Here is a 16,165-nt window from a genome sequence, read left to right as displayed (position 1 = left end):
CATAAAAACATGTCATTTAAATCAAAATATAATGATTAATGTGTATGCTGTTACAAAATATAATTGTAACATGCTGCTGAATATGTACACTGTGACGCAATTAAATTGTTAAAAAGGGCAATTAAGCCACTAAAAGGAACAATTTCCTCACATGTACAAGGGTCCTTAGTCACATGTACAAGACCCCTATTTTTCTATGACTATAAACAAGTCACACAGTCAGACTTTTGACAAAATATGTATTTATATTCCTAAGCTTGTCTTTACACGTGGACAGCTTTATGTAGCCTTTTAGATAATGAGAAGTTTTGATTCCGTTGAAGTATTTGGTCAAAGAATAACTAAAACCCTGATTTTTTTAAAAAAAGAAAACTTTTGCAATAAAAATTTAATTGCAAATGTTTTGCAGGTTTTAGTTAGGATCTGTATAATATCTATCTCACAATGAAAACTTTAAAAATATTTTTCACAAAAATATTCTATTATAAAATGTAGCAGATTAGCTATCATAAAAGGAACGTTTATGTTATGGTCCATCATTTACTGTTATAGTATATCTGATCAATTTAGTTATCAGTTCAGAAAAGTTAATGAAATCTTGATTGCATTCCATTCCCCAGCTGTCTACTAATGTATGAAATGCATCCATACATACTGAAAATAAAGATTATTTTTAGAGTAGCCTAACATTTTAAATCCTCTAATTTAAAAACATATTATTGCTATCTTAACCCCTGGCCAGTAATTTGTAATTCCTCATAAACTAAAGCCTTTTTAAGTTGTGGAATATGTATTCTAGTCTAAATTCAAAGTAAATTACTTCCCTAATTCTGCCATTTTCTTAATGGAACTTAAATGAAGATGAAAGTATGATATGAAAATGAATAATTCCTATATACTAATGAATTGCAATAAGGTTGCTGTGCACTTGAGGGGATAGCAGAGTCCTGCACTATTTGATGCTATTTTAGATTCATTTTGATAGTTGGATGCCCTAGAGAATTGCTTTTTTTCTCTGATAATAAATTAGCTATGTCCTCAGCTGTGGTTTTTGGTATGACAGATGTAGTGTAAAAGTGATTTCTCACACTGAGTGCATCCTGTCTTCACACTCTTCAGACACTTTTAGTCATCATCAGGAAAAGTGTATGAGGAAACACTTGATACACAAACCCTTTCAGGAACTTCAAAATCTTTTCTATAAATCGGATGCATCTGCTTTTATACAAGAGGGTAAAAAATGGAAAATAAAATAAAAATACTAATTTACAGTCACATTTCAGAACAGACTGTCATGTTTCAGAAGCAATTACTTTGAGAAAAATCTCAGTAGGAGATGTATAAACCAAAAGCCAGTTACATAATTGTACTATGATGACAGAAAACTGCCCAAAATGCATCCATTGAAATATAGCACTTTACTGAATCCTACCTTTTATTCTATAAACAGAAACCATATGCCCTGAAAAAGGCCAAAAGGTAAGTAGAATCTGTAAAGACCAGTTATTTTTAGTGACACGGTATAAGGGCTTGAGACCATTGATCAGATACACTTCTTGGAATGATTATGTGATCTTAGTTGTATGGATAGGATGGAGAGAAAGGTCAGATAACTAAACAACTGTATTTCATCCACACAATGTCTGATAAGGTAGAGTATATATGGCGTCTGCTTGCAAGTCCTCGCCCAAATTAGAATTGGACTCCAAGGGCTTTAAGCTTTAGGGTTATACACATTTATCATGATTTACAAGATGCCCATTATTGATGGCTAGGGAAGTACTTGGTCTGCATGTTATTGGGGTCTTTTGATGTGTATGATGTTCATGTGCTTAATGGTGTATAGGAAGATTATTGGTTAGGGTTAATCTTACAAACAACTTGACCTGTGAGTATATGGTCATCATAACTACATTTTATCACCTAACCTGATGAATGCTTACTTGGGCAATATACATGCACACTTCATAACCTCTTCTATTCCTTATTGTTATGTTCATTGGATAGGTTTTAATCAATGTCTTTTCAGGGCTATCAACTGTATTTAATAGGATACACAATTGGTATCGACTCAGAGAATGAGATGTAGTAGATAAAAATTAACCAGTAGCTAAGCTTTGGAAAAAGAGTTTACCTCTCATGGAAAGAGAGACATCCGAGTGGCAAATCTTCATTTCTGTTACAATCTAATTTATTTTTGTGAAGAAGAGACTATTTGTGGGAAGGCATGGCTGACTTGAGGGTCAGAATGGGGTTGGGGGAGTATTAGGATCTCTGAGAGAGGTGCTAAATAAGAGATTGATAGAGAAGGGGCCTTTTACCTTCCTTGTTTGCCATAGCTGGGAAGGAAAATTAGCTGCTGGAAGCTGTAGAGGAAAGTGGGGTTGAGGACACCCAGAGAGGAAGACACTGCTGAAATGAAAGGGAAGAGGAGGGGAGCAGAAGATAAGAGGGAAGGTGAGTTGTTGGCACTTCCTGTGGGAGATATCTGAAAACAGAGGGAGGAAAACAAGATGCTGCTGCTAGTGTCTAGATCAGAGTATGCCAGCAGCAGAATAGGAAGTGGTAAAGAATCAATCTCCTAACAAGAACTTGCAGAATCAAACAGCTGTTATTTGGGCACACAGTAGGAGAGTATGGAGGGTTACAAAGCCTTGTCATAGCAACTGGCCTATTATCTATATGTACCTTCTTAATACTGCCCCTGGGGAAGATGGAAACATCTGATGGCACACCACTGAGACAAGCTTGTAGCTGAAAAGAGATTTGATGTGGCAGCTCCAGTTTACACACGTTGCTAATTTGGTGTTCTCCCATTTGCATGAAACACCAAATAATCTTCCAGTGAAACCTTGTCCCTCATTCTACTGTTTTATTTCCATGAACAGATCTAAAACATGCACATGTAACTGGAGGAGACTGGTGGTTGGTTATATTACCTCTGAAGGTCACAGCAACATTGTTTAAACTGAGAGTTTCAAACAGAAAATGTGGCTAAGCCATTTTGTTCATTAGAAAGGCTAGAAAAACATAACATTTGAAAAAAGGATAATCACAAAAGTTTCATAAGGCACATTGTAATTAACATGAAGTAACAGGTGTAGCTGAAAACCTTCAGAAAATTAAGTCCTTACTTATATATTATGTAAATTTAGTGACAACACACTTTATTCAGACAGAAAAAATAAGTTGAATCATTCAGTGAAAAAACAGAAATTGTCAGAGACATGCAGTTGTGTGACCAGCAGTACCATAAGAAAATATGAAACATCAGTCCTTCAAGCAAACAAACCAAAGTTCTTTGATAGGAAAAAACGTTGGAATATGATGGATTGTTTTAATTTTCATACTTCACCTGTGACTTTCTATTTTGAAAAATAAAGTTTTCATGTTAACTTTCCTTTTATGTGATCAGAGGTTCTGGAAATATTGAAAGAGAACTTTTCAGTCTTGTAAGATTTCCAGATCAAAAGCAGTTGTATAAATTTGAATACTGTTTAATAGAATTGGTCAGAGAAAAGATTTTTGTGTATTTCTTTTCTTTATTTTTAATTACCTTACACTTTTTGCCTTTATTTCAATCTTTCAGTCAAATATCTCCTATTTTTTCCGTTTGGGAAACAAAAAGTAAATCTCTGTTTAAAATTATTTTTGATAAAACCTCAACATTTTAAACAAAAATAAAAAATGTATTTCATAATTCTGTTTTGTCAAATACCCAGTCTCTAATAAAACAGTATTTTCATGAAAAAAAATTATAGCTCAGCTAGCTGTGAAGACAGACCCTTGAACTTTTAGATAACTTACCTAACTAGATCCCATAACTTTTGTAGGGCTTGTATGTCACTGATGTTACTATGTGCTAGTAAAAAAAAAAAAAAGTCTTTTAAAAAGGACGTAAAACCAGAGTTATGCCAGTGAGACCAGAATCTGACCTTTATCGTTGTCTTGCTTCCCTACAAATGCATAACTAGCCTGGCTGTAGTTAATACTGAAAGTATGCCATCTACTGTCTAAATACCAACATTCCCTGGCCATCTCAAGAAGAGAAGAGATACTTAATTACCTCTCAATAGTACCTAACATCTAATCAGTCTGTCTACATCATGTCAACTATGTAATTATATAGCTAACATTTACCATTTAAGTAAAGAGGTCATGCATAGCATAAACATAGGAGGCTAAAAATGTAAGCAGTTTTCCTTTTACAGAAAATTAAAATGGGGGCAAAATATGAATCTGTGTCACCTTCCATCTGCAGTTAACACATTGGGCAAAGAAGAAAAAAATATACTTTCTTTCTCTGCCATAATTACCAGACCCAGCTGAGGAGCACATGGTATTTTCTGGGGGGGGGTGTATTTTTTGTGTGTGCTTTTCTGAAGATATAGCTCTTACCATTGCATATCATCTAGAGTTATAATGGGAAGTGTCTATTTGAATAACAATAATGTTTCTCAAAGGACGTTTTCTTAACATGACATGAAACTGTGTAGAAAGTAGTATCTTTTGTATCTCTGATATGTGCTGAATCCCTTGAACAGAGAAAAAAGTCTTGCAAGTAAATTGCCTTACCAGAAAAGCATTAAATTTGTAAAACAGTGTATATACATCGCAAGTCTCCATATTCCTTTGGTGAGTATATTTTAAAAAACAACCCTTCTGGGCCATGACAACATTCTCCTAAAAGATAAAAGAAACAAACCTTTGATGATGGACCTGCCAAATGATTCAGTCTTCAAAGAGGTAGCTAATAGAATTTAGTGTGCATGGGGGGGGATGAAAGAGGTCATTATCTCTGTGGAATATTACTCATGAATATTTTTTCTGTGTGCAAGTTACCAAAGTGTCTATTCAATATTTTCAGATTCTCAGTTAAGAACTAAGAAATAAAAACTACATTTTCAAAGTAGAAATGAAAAAGCATATACTGTTTCCTGTGGGGTTTTGGAAAATATAGGGCAAAACTGTGTTCTCCCTCATTTAATCATGAAGTATGGATTAAGAGGAGAGGGAGAAGCCCTCTATTCCTTTCCAGCAAGGGTAGGATGCTGGGACCTCAACTTTGGGAGCTGTCAAGAGATGAAAAGCTGTACCCCAGTTGCTTGCTTTGTCTTTAGGTTCTACTTTAGTGGTGTGCAAACTACTTCAGTGATGTGCATTTGCAGATGACAAAATTATTCAAAGTGGTAATGACCAAAGTGGACTGTTAGGAAATTTAGAAGGAACTACAGAAGGATCTGGAAATATTGAGTGAATGAGCAACTACATGGCTGGTGCAATTCAAGGTAAATAAGCATAAAGTGATGCACTTGGGCAAAAAGTAACCCACTCTATACCTACATTATGATGTGCTCTACATTAGCTGTTACCACACAGGAAAGAGATCTATGGACATCTCTCTAAAAATATTATGGTGGCTGCTGAGTACAGAGTAATGGCAAACAAAATGTTAGGGATTATTAACAAGGGAATTGTAAACAAAGTAGAAAGTATCATTGTGCCTCTATAAATCCATGTTGCATCCACACCTTGAATACTGTGCCCAGTTCTTATCCCCTTATCTCAAAAAGGGGATAAGAGAAGGTACAGAGAAGGGCAACAAAGATGATTAATGGAATTGAGAGGCTTCCATATGAGGAGAGGCTAAAGAGACTGGGCCTATTCAGTTTAGAAAAGAGGCGATTGAGGGAGGACGGAATAAGGGTTCACAAAATACTATAAATGGTAAAGAGAAAGTCAGTAGGGATTTATCATTTACTCTCTCACAATATAAGAACTAGGGGTCACAAAATGGAACTAGTAGGTAGTAAGGTTAAAACGCTTCTGCCCAGGGCAGGGGCTCAGACCTGATGATCTACAAGGTGCCTTCCGACCCTACTTCTATGAATCTATGAAACAAAATGAAGTTCTTTTTCACACAGTGTGTAATTAGGGTGTGGAACTCGTTGCCACTATATGTTCTGGAAACTGACAGTTTAGCTATATTAAAAAAGGATAGGACAAATTCTTGGCGGAAAGGAGCATCAAAGGAGCCTGGGAGTTAGGAATACAGCCTCCAAATAAGAACTTCCTAGACCTTAAATGCTGGAGGCTGCAAGTGAAAGAGGAACAGTATAAAAAAAAGCCTGTGGTCATTGAGAGAGAGAGTCACAGGGCTCAAAAGCGCAAGGGCTAAACATAGGGTCAGTGGCCCCAGACCCACAGCCCCAAAGGACCTGGCAGAAACCCTCCTTGCCCAGGTGTTTCTGGAGGGGAGGGGCTGGGAACTCCAACTCCGGTATAAAGAAGACCTCGGAACAGGTAAGATGCGGGGAGCGTGGAATCGGAAGGAGGAGGATCGAGCTGAGCCACGCTGCAGAGAACCCTGAGAGCAAGTTGAGAGCTGGTAGGAGACTCCTCTGGAGAGTGAGCTCCCCAGAGGGAACTTAGAGAGAGGACTGTTGACCCGGCAGTACTTGGAACTGCTTGTTACCATGCTAGGAGCCAGCGGAGCCCGGCTGAGACAGGTACCATAAAGTCTGTAATAGATGGGCACTCTAAAAAACTGGTACCTTAAAGACCCTAAAAGGGATGCAAGCAAAATTTGTGTCACGGATGGATCTTCTGGGATGAGGGGAATCATGACAACCCCAATAAGAGGCTCATGGAGGGCCACCATAGAGATGGTGGCGGAAAAAAAAGAGGTTATAGACATCAATTTTGTTTGTTTCCTGCCAAAAGGAGTCAGAACAATAATCCAGGTCAGGAGTGCTTGGTTTTGTATTTTTTTGTTCCTTCTTCTTTGGATGGAAGTCATGGGGAAGGACCAAGCGGCCGATCAGACACTGGTGGAACGGGCGAGGGTGGAGGAGCCCTCAGGAACGTAGGACCTCGTGGGATGACTGAACCTACACATCCAGGTACTGAATCAACTCCCTTAAACACCAAGTCGTGGCAGGAAAGAACATGGGTGTGTGGATGTCTAATTAGAATTCATCCTTCAAGTCAGCCAGCAGGCATGTCTTACAGGCCTGCAAGTTAAGGAGGTACTTGACAGTCATACCCAGTTCAGTCTTCTTTTCAGTGTCCACTCTGTCACTGCATGACACAGGATACTGGGCTAGATAGACCTATGGCAGGGGCAGGCAAAATGTGGCCCACAGGCCAGATCCAGTCAGCAGCGGACTCCATTTCCCAGCAGCCCCTGCTCACATGGCTGGGGCTGGTCTTCATGGAGATGCCAGCCACTGTGCTGTGATAGCTCAAGGCTGGGGTTGCCATAGAGGCTGGCCCCAGCCATGCTGGCAGGGTGTGTGGCAGGGCAGGGGGCTGCTCTGGAGCTGCTGGAATCTTGTGGTAGGGGCAACTTGGTCCAGGGCCAGAGAAGACCTATGATCTGCAGCCTACATGCTCCAGGCAGGGGTGTTCAGGAAGTGGATTGTGGCTCTGCCCTGGCTTTTTGCAGTGGTGACAGTGTGGTCCTGACCCAGGCCAGAGCTGCAATCCACTGCCTGGAGCCTGCAGGCAGCAGATTGCAACTCTGTCCTGGCCCTGGACCAAGCTGCCCCCATCACAAGATCCCGGTGATTCTGGAGCAGCCCCCTGCCCTGTCACATGTCCTGCCAGTGTGGCTGGGGCTGGTCTCCATGGGAGCTGCAACCTTGTAGTATCACAGCCCAGTGGCTGGGGTCTCCATGGAGACTGGCCCCACCTATGTGGGTGGGGTGCTGGGAAATGTGGTCCAGCTGCTGGCTAGATCTGCTGTTTTTCCCACCCCTGGCCTATGGTCTGACCCAGCAAATGACTGTACTTACGTAAAATTTAGAAGTTGTATAGATTTGCTTAAAATGAGTAAATGAAACTAAAGACCGCCCTTTCTCATGTGCCTACAACCAGATGATCAGCACACTGAATTCTCTTCAGAGTTGTAACAAATTACTTCCTTAGGAGTATAGTTTCAATAGCACCATTTCTGTGATCTCAAAGAGGAAAACTTTAGTTAAGTCTTTTATTGACTGGGATCAGGGTTTCTGAGAACAATGGAGATCAAGATGTCTGTGTTTATATTTGTTATGCAGCATTGACATCAAGCCTTTTTTGGCAGATGTCAGTTTATGCTAAAGGAGATCTTAGGCCACGAACACGCAGTCTCTTAAATAAAGATTTTGGCTTCAAAGCCTCCAAGTCAAGCCACATTTTTCTGTTTCAAGAAAAGTAGCTAAATCTCAGAATAAAATTCTAAACTTTTGTTTCTGAAATGTTTTCTAGAAAATTTTGAAGCCTGTATGAACCAGTAAACTGAAAGGTCTTGCTAAACCTCTTTTCTCTAAGAATATGCGTAACTAACATCTGAAGAGATTATAGCAAGATCTAAATTTTACAGAATTATTTCCAAGCACATGGCTACAGAAATGAAAACACTTAACATCTTCAGTGGAATGACATCCATTTTCCAGAGGGGACAAAATTTATCATTTGAATTATTCATGAGAAGCTTATATAGGTACAACAATGTGTGATTTGCTAGCTAATTTATAATCGTAGTACTCAGATCTGGATTTGGAACACTGTTTTTTTCATAAGAGCTAAGACAACTCTTACAATTTGTTTCTAATAGTATATTTATATACAGGTAGGTGTTTATATAATATACAGGCAAAATAAAAATACCTTAGACTACATCTATCGAGTACTTATTTTATCTCAGTAATCTCTGTTTAATAAGGAGGTGGTAAGCTCCACAGATCCTTAAATAAGGAAGCTGCAATTCATAGCACTAGCACTCTATTTAGAAGTGTTTATTCTGCACAGACAAGGTTTAGATTTTCTGTAGAACAGAGTAGGACGGGGGGACAGACATGAATTTCCATAGATAAGAGTTCTCTTCCTCTGGTTTGTGAATAAACTTGGGTGCTTAGCATTCCTTGTGCTTATTGTCTTTTCACATTCAATCGCTGGAAAGCTGTAATTAATGAAAGGAAAATGAGTCCTTTTTACAAAGAAATTTTTTTTTGCCTAATAAATTTTGGTTATTGTGGCCTGTTTGTCACCAAGAGTGGCCCAGATCTATCACTGAGGCCTCTCCCACTCCACCACCTCTCACATGGTCTCTCTCATACTTCCCCTTTGCAGGGCCACCCTCATACCATTCCCCTTTTTCCTGGGGCCACGCTCACCCTGCCCTCACCCGGCGGGTCCTGGCACTTGTTTCCGTGCACTTCCTGGCCAGCAAGCCTCTTGGGCCTTTCCTACGGCCCTCATCCAAGTGAGCACTAGGTAGTTTGCAGAACACTGAAGTGACTCTGCCTCTGGTCTCTTGCCAGGTCACTCCCCCATCTGCTTTAAGTTAGGGGCACCTGACTCACCCCAGTGTTTACTTGCAGCACTACCTCAGCCTCCCCACTCAATTGGCCTCTGGCCCATCTGTGGCCTCAGGATCCCTAAGGCTTTCTTGGACCTAAACTCAGCCCTCATGTTAGCAGGGCCTATCCTCGAGTGCCCTTCTCACCGGGACACATTTTGAACCCTTTTCTCACAGTGCCTCATCTCAGGCCCCCTGTTCACAGGGCCTCACTACTTGCCCCTCTCTCCAGGCCTCCTAATTGCCATTCTGGTGCCAGGCCATTAGGTGCCCCACTGTACCCCACTCTACACCTCCACTGAGGAACATAGTCTGCCCCCTATGGGGGGGGACTGTGGTCAAACACACACCCTGCAGGCTTGGGTGCCACTTACCAGTGTGCCTGGCCCACCATTCTTACTTTCTGGGGTCTTGCACCCCACACGGGCTCAGGTGGCCACAGACATGCCAGGCCCTCAACTGCCTCCAATGTTAAATGACCCACCTGAAGGTGCGGGCTGGGGTTTAGGTGCCCCTCCTTGCCCTTCACTGGGGTGGTAACTGGCCTGGCATTTCTGGGGGGCTGTTCTGTTGCACAAGGGGCCGTTCGAGCTCCTGGAGGCTAAGTTCCAATTTGGTCCCAGAAGTGAGTCACACCACAAGCCACAGAGATAAAGCCTTTATTGCTTGCAAGCAGGTCAGCCTGGAGTCATGAGACTCAGATCAAAGCCGACCCCGAGCGCCTATTCTCCATTGCTTATATACTTGATTACAAGGTATTAGGAAAATTCCATTAGCGCAATCACATTTCAAAGTAGCATAGTTGCGAAGCTAAGGACTTTCCAACTGCAAGTCTGCGGTTTGCATGTTTGCACAACAGAGCGGGAAACAAGCTGCATGTAGATGCTTCCTGAGTTCTCGTAAAACCAAACGGTTTTCAGCCCCCCCGCTTTTCCCACAGTTCTGTCACAAACAACCCTACCAGGCCACCCATCCCCAGTAGGGTGCAGTTTTAGGTCATGCTCAGGACCAAGAGCCTCCTAACCATCCCCACGTGCTCTTGTCCTTACCTTCTAGTGTTACCGGAGCAGCAGCTCCATCAGGAGATGTTGTTTCCTCAGTGCCAGGCAACAGATTGCTGCCTCCATCTATGGCCTGAATCTTAAAATGGCCTCTCATCAGAGCTGGGCTGCACCTGCCAGTCGCCTCTCCAGGCTCTTAAAGTGTCAGACACCAGAGGTGCTCTGCCACACACTTTCCCCATTTAGAATAGTTCCTGGGAGAGGTTCCCCCTGCTGCTCCACCAAAGCAGGTTCCCCTCAGAGCCTGTGAAAGCACTTGAGTGGGAAGCAGCCCCCAAAGGTGCTCTGCAACACACCTCCCCCCTTTATCATGACATTCAGGGGCTTCACTTGGTTGCCTTCTTTGCTGGCTTTGTCCCAGTCTACTGTAGCCCCTGTCACATGACAAGCATCCCAGGTGTGCTCTGCCACAAAATGCCACAGGATTTCAAAGATAAATGAAATAGCCTATATGTGAAATAAAATGGACTTCTTTATTAGCTTACTGTTAAGGACAATGAATTGGTGGACAAAGACTTCTTCCAGTCATCTTCAAGAAGGGTTGGGTCAAAAGTCAAGAAGATGTTCCATTTTGTTTGTAGATCAAATTTAGGATATATATTAATAGTAAAAGAATGTATGTCTAGCCTAATTTTTCATATGATTCACATTAATAAACTATTCATAAACCATTTGGTCACTTTTGTTTATCAACATATTGTGAAAAGTACCCTATAAATGCTAAATGTTTGTCTGAAGAGACTATAATAAAAATAGGGAAAATGGCATGTTTAAGTAATATTGGGTTTAATTTAAGATCCCAGTATTTCATCTGGATCAAATACCTTATAGATTTCAGTTAGTTAGGGACCATTTAACAGTTTTAATTACTAAATTGGTTTATTTACCCTGCACTATTTTTATTTGTTAAGAGCCAAACCATGTTGTTTCTGTTCAGATGTGGAGTAATTCTCAGAGATGCTACCTTATTGAATCCTAAGATCTTGTATCTCTGTCAGTTCCTGAATAAGCAGTAAAATATACATATATTCCATCAGTCTTCAAAATTTAGATATAGGAGGAATTTGACAAGAGGACTTTATTAACAAATTGCTTGCAAGTATCTGGAGTATGAAATGAAAAGCCTCAAGAGGCTAAAGAGCTTTTAAACACAGAGACAAAGTCAAAATTTAAGTATTTACTAATGGCCATTTTTCTTCTTTATTGTGTTTAGAGATGATTTGGGTCAGTTGGATAAAAAATGTTGTCAAGATTAAGTAATAAGCAGCTCAAACATTTGTTTCACACTATTGACCATTCATTTCATTTAGAAAGTAACAGTGTTCAACTCAGACAAGACTAACAAAATATTTTATTTTATTTGATGAATGGTGCAATCATATATGGACTGGCAGATGAATTTCTTCTCCTCACTCCCAACCATCCCCAAAGAAATAGCTTTTAAAGTGCAAAATCCACATTAAAATCCCCACAGTTCAAGAGAATGGTTTCTGTTATTTCAAATAGCTTTATAAATTTGCCAATTATATAAGTAATTCACTGGCAGGGAGTTGGAATGGTTTGGAAACCAAAAATATTTGGCTTTTCATCAAAACACTTTGAAAAGACACTTAGTATAATTATCTCCATTTTGAAAATGGGAAAACTATGAAATAGGGTGTCTGTATTTGATATGACCAGGTTTATTGAGTCATTTGAAAAGGCATGAGTAAATTGGACCATTGTTTATATATTTTAGCAATGCATCACAAGTAAATGATATAATGCAGGGGTGCACGACCTCCTGCAGGCCAGATCCATCCGTCAGTGCTGTCATCTGGCCTGTGGGGCTACCGTTGGGTCTGGAAATGTGGTGGTATTACTCCTTTGTTGCCAAATCTCCAGACCCATAGGGAGTCCTGGGTCTTGTGCACTGGATCTGGCTCCCAATCCCAGAGTGCAGGGCAGGGCAAGGGTAGCATGGGCCCCAGAGCCCAATCTTGCTGTAAGGGGACTAGACAGGGGTGGTTCTGGCCCCCCAGTACCTAATCCCAGTATGTGCAAGGCAGGAGGTGCTGGCCCCCTGGAACCCAATCTTGGCAAAAGGGGGGGAGGGGGATGGTGCCAGACCCCATGGCCTAATCTGGCCAGCAGATATGTTCCACGCCACTTATCTAGCCTGTAGAGCCAAAAGGTTGAGCACGACTGGTAAAATGCAACATCCCACATTGGTAGAACAAAGTTATTTGTATGATTATTTAAATCATAAATAATGATGAATACATGAAAAACCCATCCTACCAATGTTATACTTTAATAACAGGGAAGAAATTACTTTTTCAGCATCAATTCAAACATTGATGATAACAATAGTTTATAGTGGTCTGCTGTCATTTGAAAAATAGTGTATCCTTCTTAAGCCAATATCAATTTGACCAAGTATATTAAAAATATTTAATGACTAAAAAAACAAGTAAATGGGAGAATCAATGGTATATTTGAAAAATGTGTGACATTGGCAATCCTTATTCCAGATTTGGCATGAAATAAGCATATTTTAATATTATATTTATAGTAAAATTTGACAGCTGCCCTAAATAAGATTTTATTTCTAAGTCAGTGTAATAATATAGACTAGTCAGGAGAAAGCAGGAGTATCTTAGAATACTGAAGAAAATAAGTATATACCAATATGTATATTTATGGATAATACTATATGAATTCTTATCATCTCAAATAAACCAGTGCAAAATTACTTGAGTAGAATAAAAATATTGCATTTATTAAATATAAAATGGTTTTCATTTTCAGATTTAACTTATTCTACCTGTAACCTTATACTATGTAGAATCAAAAACTGTTTATAAACATTATAAATTTAGTGGGAATGGTTGATTTCTGTTACTTCCCCTCTTCTAAATTTTATATAGGATCATTGATTTTTACTTGGTTAATTGTTTCTGGAACTGGTAAGCCACAATTACGTATCTTCATTTAATTACCAGGGTGGGAGTATATCTGACTGTCTGGAGATGAAATTTCAGACAGCCTCAACTCAAAAAAATAAAAAATTAAAAAAAGGATTGACCTCAAGTCAAAAACAAAGAAAGAAAATCTATAAAACATTAGAATTAAAAGGACAGCCAAGGAAAATATTAGGGTCCTTACTCAATAGAGAAGAAAAGCTAATAATAGATATTGTGGACTAGGATGAAACGCAAAAAAGGTGTTCACACAAAAAGGTCTTCACAAAAAAGGTCAGATATCAGATACAAATATAACTATTGTCAAAGATGTGGAAGTAGTTATTCAGCCTGCAGTAAGGAAAAATGTTAGAGATTACTTATATAAATGAAATGTTTTCAGGTCAGGAGGTTTTGCTGAAATTCATTCTGGAGTACACAAGGGATTAGCTGATGTAATTTTATTTGGATGGATTTTAGGTGAGGTCTTCGAAGACTGAAAAAGGGCAAATATAGTAGTAGCTATCTTTTTTTTTTTAAGTTGGAGGAGAAAGCCCCAGAGAATTATGGATTGGCCAGTCTAATTTCAATGTCTCAAAAGCATATCCTCAAACAATCAATTTCTAAGCATCTAGATGATGACACAATGTTTAGTAACAGTCAACATAATTTTAACAAAAAGAGATCATGTCAACCAACTTAATTTCTTTCTACACAGTTTGAAAAAAAATGTGAAAAACCTGAAAGGGGCCCAGAGGAGAATAGCAAAAATGGTTAGAGGTCTGAAAATATGACATATGTAAATACATTGCAGAAATTAAGATAAGTTAGGCTAGAGAAGACAAATGGAGTAGGAATTTGTTAAAAGTCTTCTAATGGAAAAGGAGGATAGTGATCAATTGTTCCCTGTGTATTTCAAGGGATGGGGGAAGTAATGGATTTAAATTGCAACAAAGTAAACTTAAATTTTAGGTACACATTTCAAACTAGGAGGGTGGTCAACATTGGAATGGATTACGAGGGAAGGTGTAGGATTTTTGTCACTGGAAATTTTTAAGTGCACGTTGGACAAACTTTTGTCTAGGATGATTTAGACTGTGGTAATTCTGCCTTAAGCAGGAAGTTAGACAATGACTTTTTGAGGGCCCTTCTAGACTTATTTTGCTGTGTTTACCATAATTTTTGCAAGGGTGTTACATTAAGATTCAATATAATGATAATTTATAAGTTTAATGGGCATAATAGAACAGGTTTAACTGTAAAATTAAGACAAAGATAAGGATTGAGGAAGGCCCTGCATTTCTAAAATCATAGCATCAGAGAACTAGGGCTGGAAAGGACCTCCAGAGGTCATCTAAGGACTAGCCAAATTGCCCGTCAAGAATGATGGGGGGGAGTGTGCAGGGAGCCCTGTGCCCCCCCGCCATCTGGGCCTGCTCTCCCTTTACCTCCTGCTGCTTGTGATCCGGGCCCATTTCCCACCCCCCTCCCCACCATGGCAGCAGGGAGGGAGGTGAGGAGTGGGCCCGGGCCCAGAGTGGGGGAGGACCAGGCCCAAGGGTGGGAAGAAGCTGGACTGCTGTGGCAGAGGCAGCAGTGAACCAGGGCTACCTGGTGGCAGAGGTGGAATGCGAGGAGGAGGCTCGGAGCCAACGGCAGGGGTGGGGGAGCAGTGGGCCTGGGCCCGAGAGGGGGAGAAGGCCCAAGTCGAGGCTGGGGGAGAAGCTGGTGTACTGTGATGGTGGGAGCAGGGGGCCCACCTTGATGTGGCAATGGCTGGGGGAGGGGAGGAGAGAGCTTCCTCCCCGCCCTCAGGCCCAAGCCCACTCCTTCCCCAACCCCCATCCTCCTCCCTGTTGGCTCCAAGCACACTCCTTCCATCCCCTGCCGCAGTGGGCTGGCTTCTCCCCTGGCTTGGGTCCAGTCCTGCTCTTCCCTGTGTGGGAACCAGGCCCACTCCTCCCTTCCCACCACTGCTGCTACCACCACTGCAGCATACCTGCTATTCCACCAACCCACATCAGGCCCACTTCTGCCCCCCCGCTGCTGCATTGTCCTGTGTCGGGCCCTGCATACGGCGATGACAGAAGGGGGGAGGGGCGGGCCAAGGCCAAAGCCAGTGGCCTTACCCCCCTGCAGCATCCCGACCCTGCTGCTCCCCCCATGCTGCTGCTGTGCTGGCCTCTCCCACCACCTCTGTCTCCTGTGTCCCCACCGTCATGGCACCTGTCTGCCAGCCACCAGCCCCTGTCCACACTCTGTTGGTTGTTTGTCAGCCAACCAGAGTGCAAATAAAGCATTACAAAGACAGACAGACAGACTTAGGCTTTTAGAATATTAGAATTCTGGGTGAAAGCCATGCTCCCAAAACCAGTGTAACAGACATACAACCATAATATAAATTTAACCAAAAATAACAGAAATGTAAATATAATAATACAACTGTGCCAACCATTATAAAACCATTATTATTACTCCTGAAATTAACATAATCAGGTACAAATATGGTGATAAATCAGATTATGGATCTATAAAAATGTGCATAGGTCCACAATTAACACAGTAATAAACTGTAATCCCCTACCCCCCATAAATGCTGACCTCATGAAGGAACACCTTGAGAAGCTGGATACCTTCAAGTCAGCCGGCCCTGACAGTCTGCATCCCGGGGTACTCAAGGAGCTGACGAGCGTCATAGCCCAGCCCCTGGCATGGATCTTTGAAAACTCCTGGTGCTCTGATGTAGTGCCCAAAGACTGGAAGAAGGCCAATGTGGTGCCGATCTTCAAGAAAGGGAGGAGAGTGGATCCGGCTAACTA

The 16,165-nt window shown here is 41.0% G+C and overlaps 1 protein-coding gene and 1 long non-coding RNA gene across 2 annotated transcripts in view; both read left to right on the top strand.

Moving 5' to 3' along the window:
• CLSTN2 (calsyntenin 2) overlaps window positions 1–16,165 on the top strand; it is a 520,261-nt gene that overhangs the window by 412,424 nt on the left and 91,672 nt on the right. The gene's annotated exons all lie outside the window — the stretch shown is intronic.
• LOC109308650 lies at window positions 6,031–7,053 on the top strand. Its single transcript, XR_002100663.1, has 3 exons — window positions 6,031–6,130; window positions 6,724–6,725; window positions 7,040–7,053. It is a non-coding gene; the product is annotated as an uncharacterized LOC109308650 (long non-coding RNA).

This window comes from Crocodylus porosus, unplaced genomic scaffold (assembly GCF_001723895.1).
Source record: "Crocodylus porosus isolate Cpor-Errol unplaced genomic scaffold, CroPor_comp1, whole genome shotgun sequence".
Taxonomy (NCBI): Eukaryota; Metazoa; Chordata; order Crocodylia; family Crocodylidae; genus Crocodylus; species Crocodylus porosus.
This window is presented reverse-complemented; position numbering and strand designations above follow the sequence as displayed.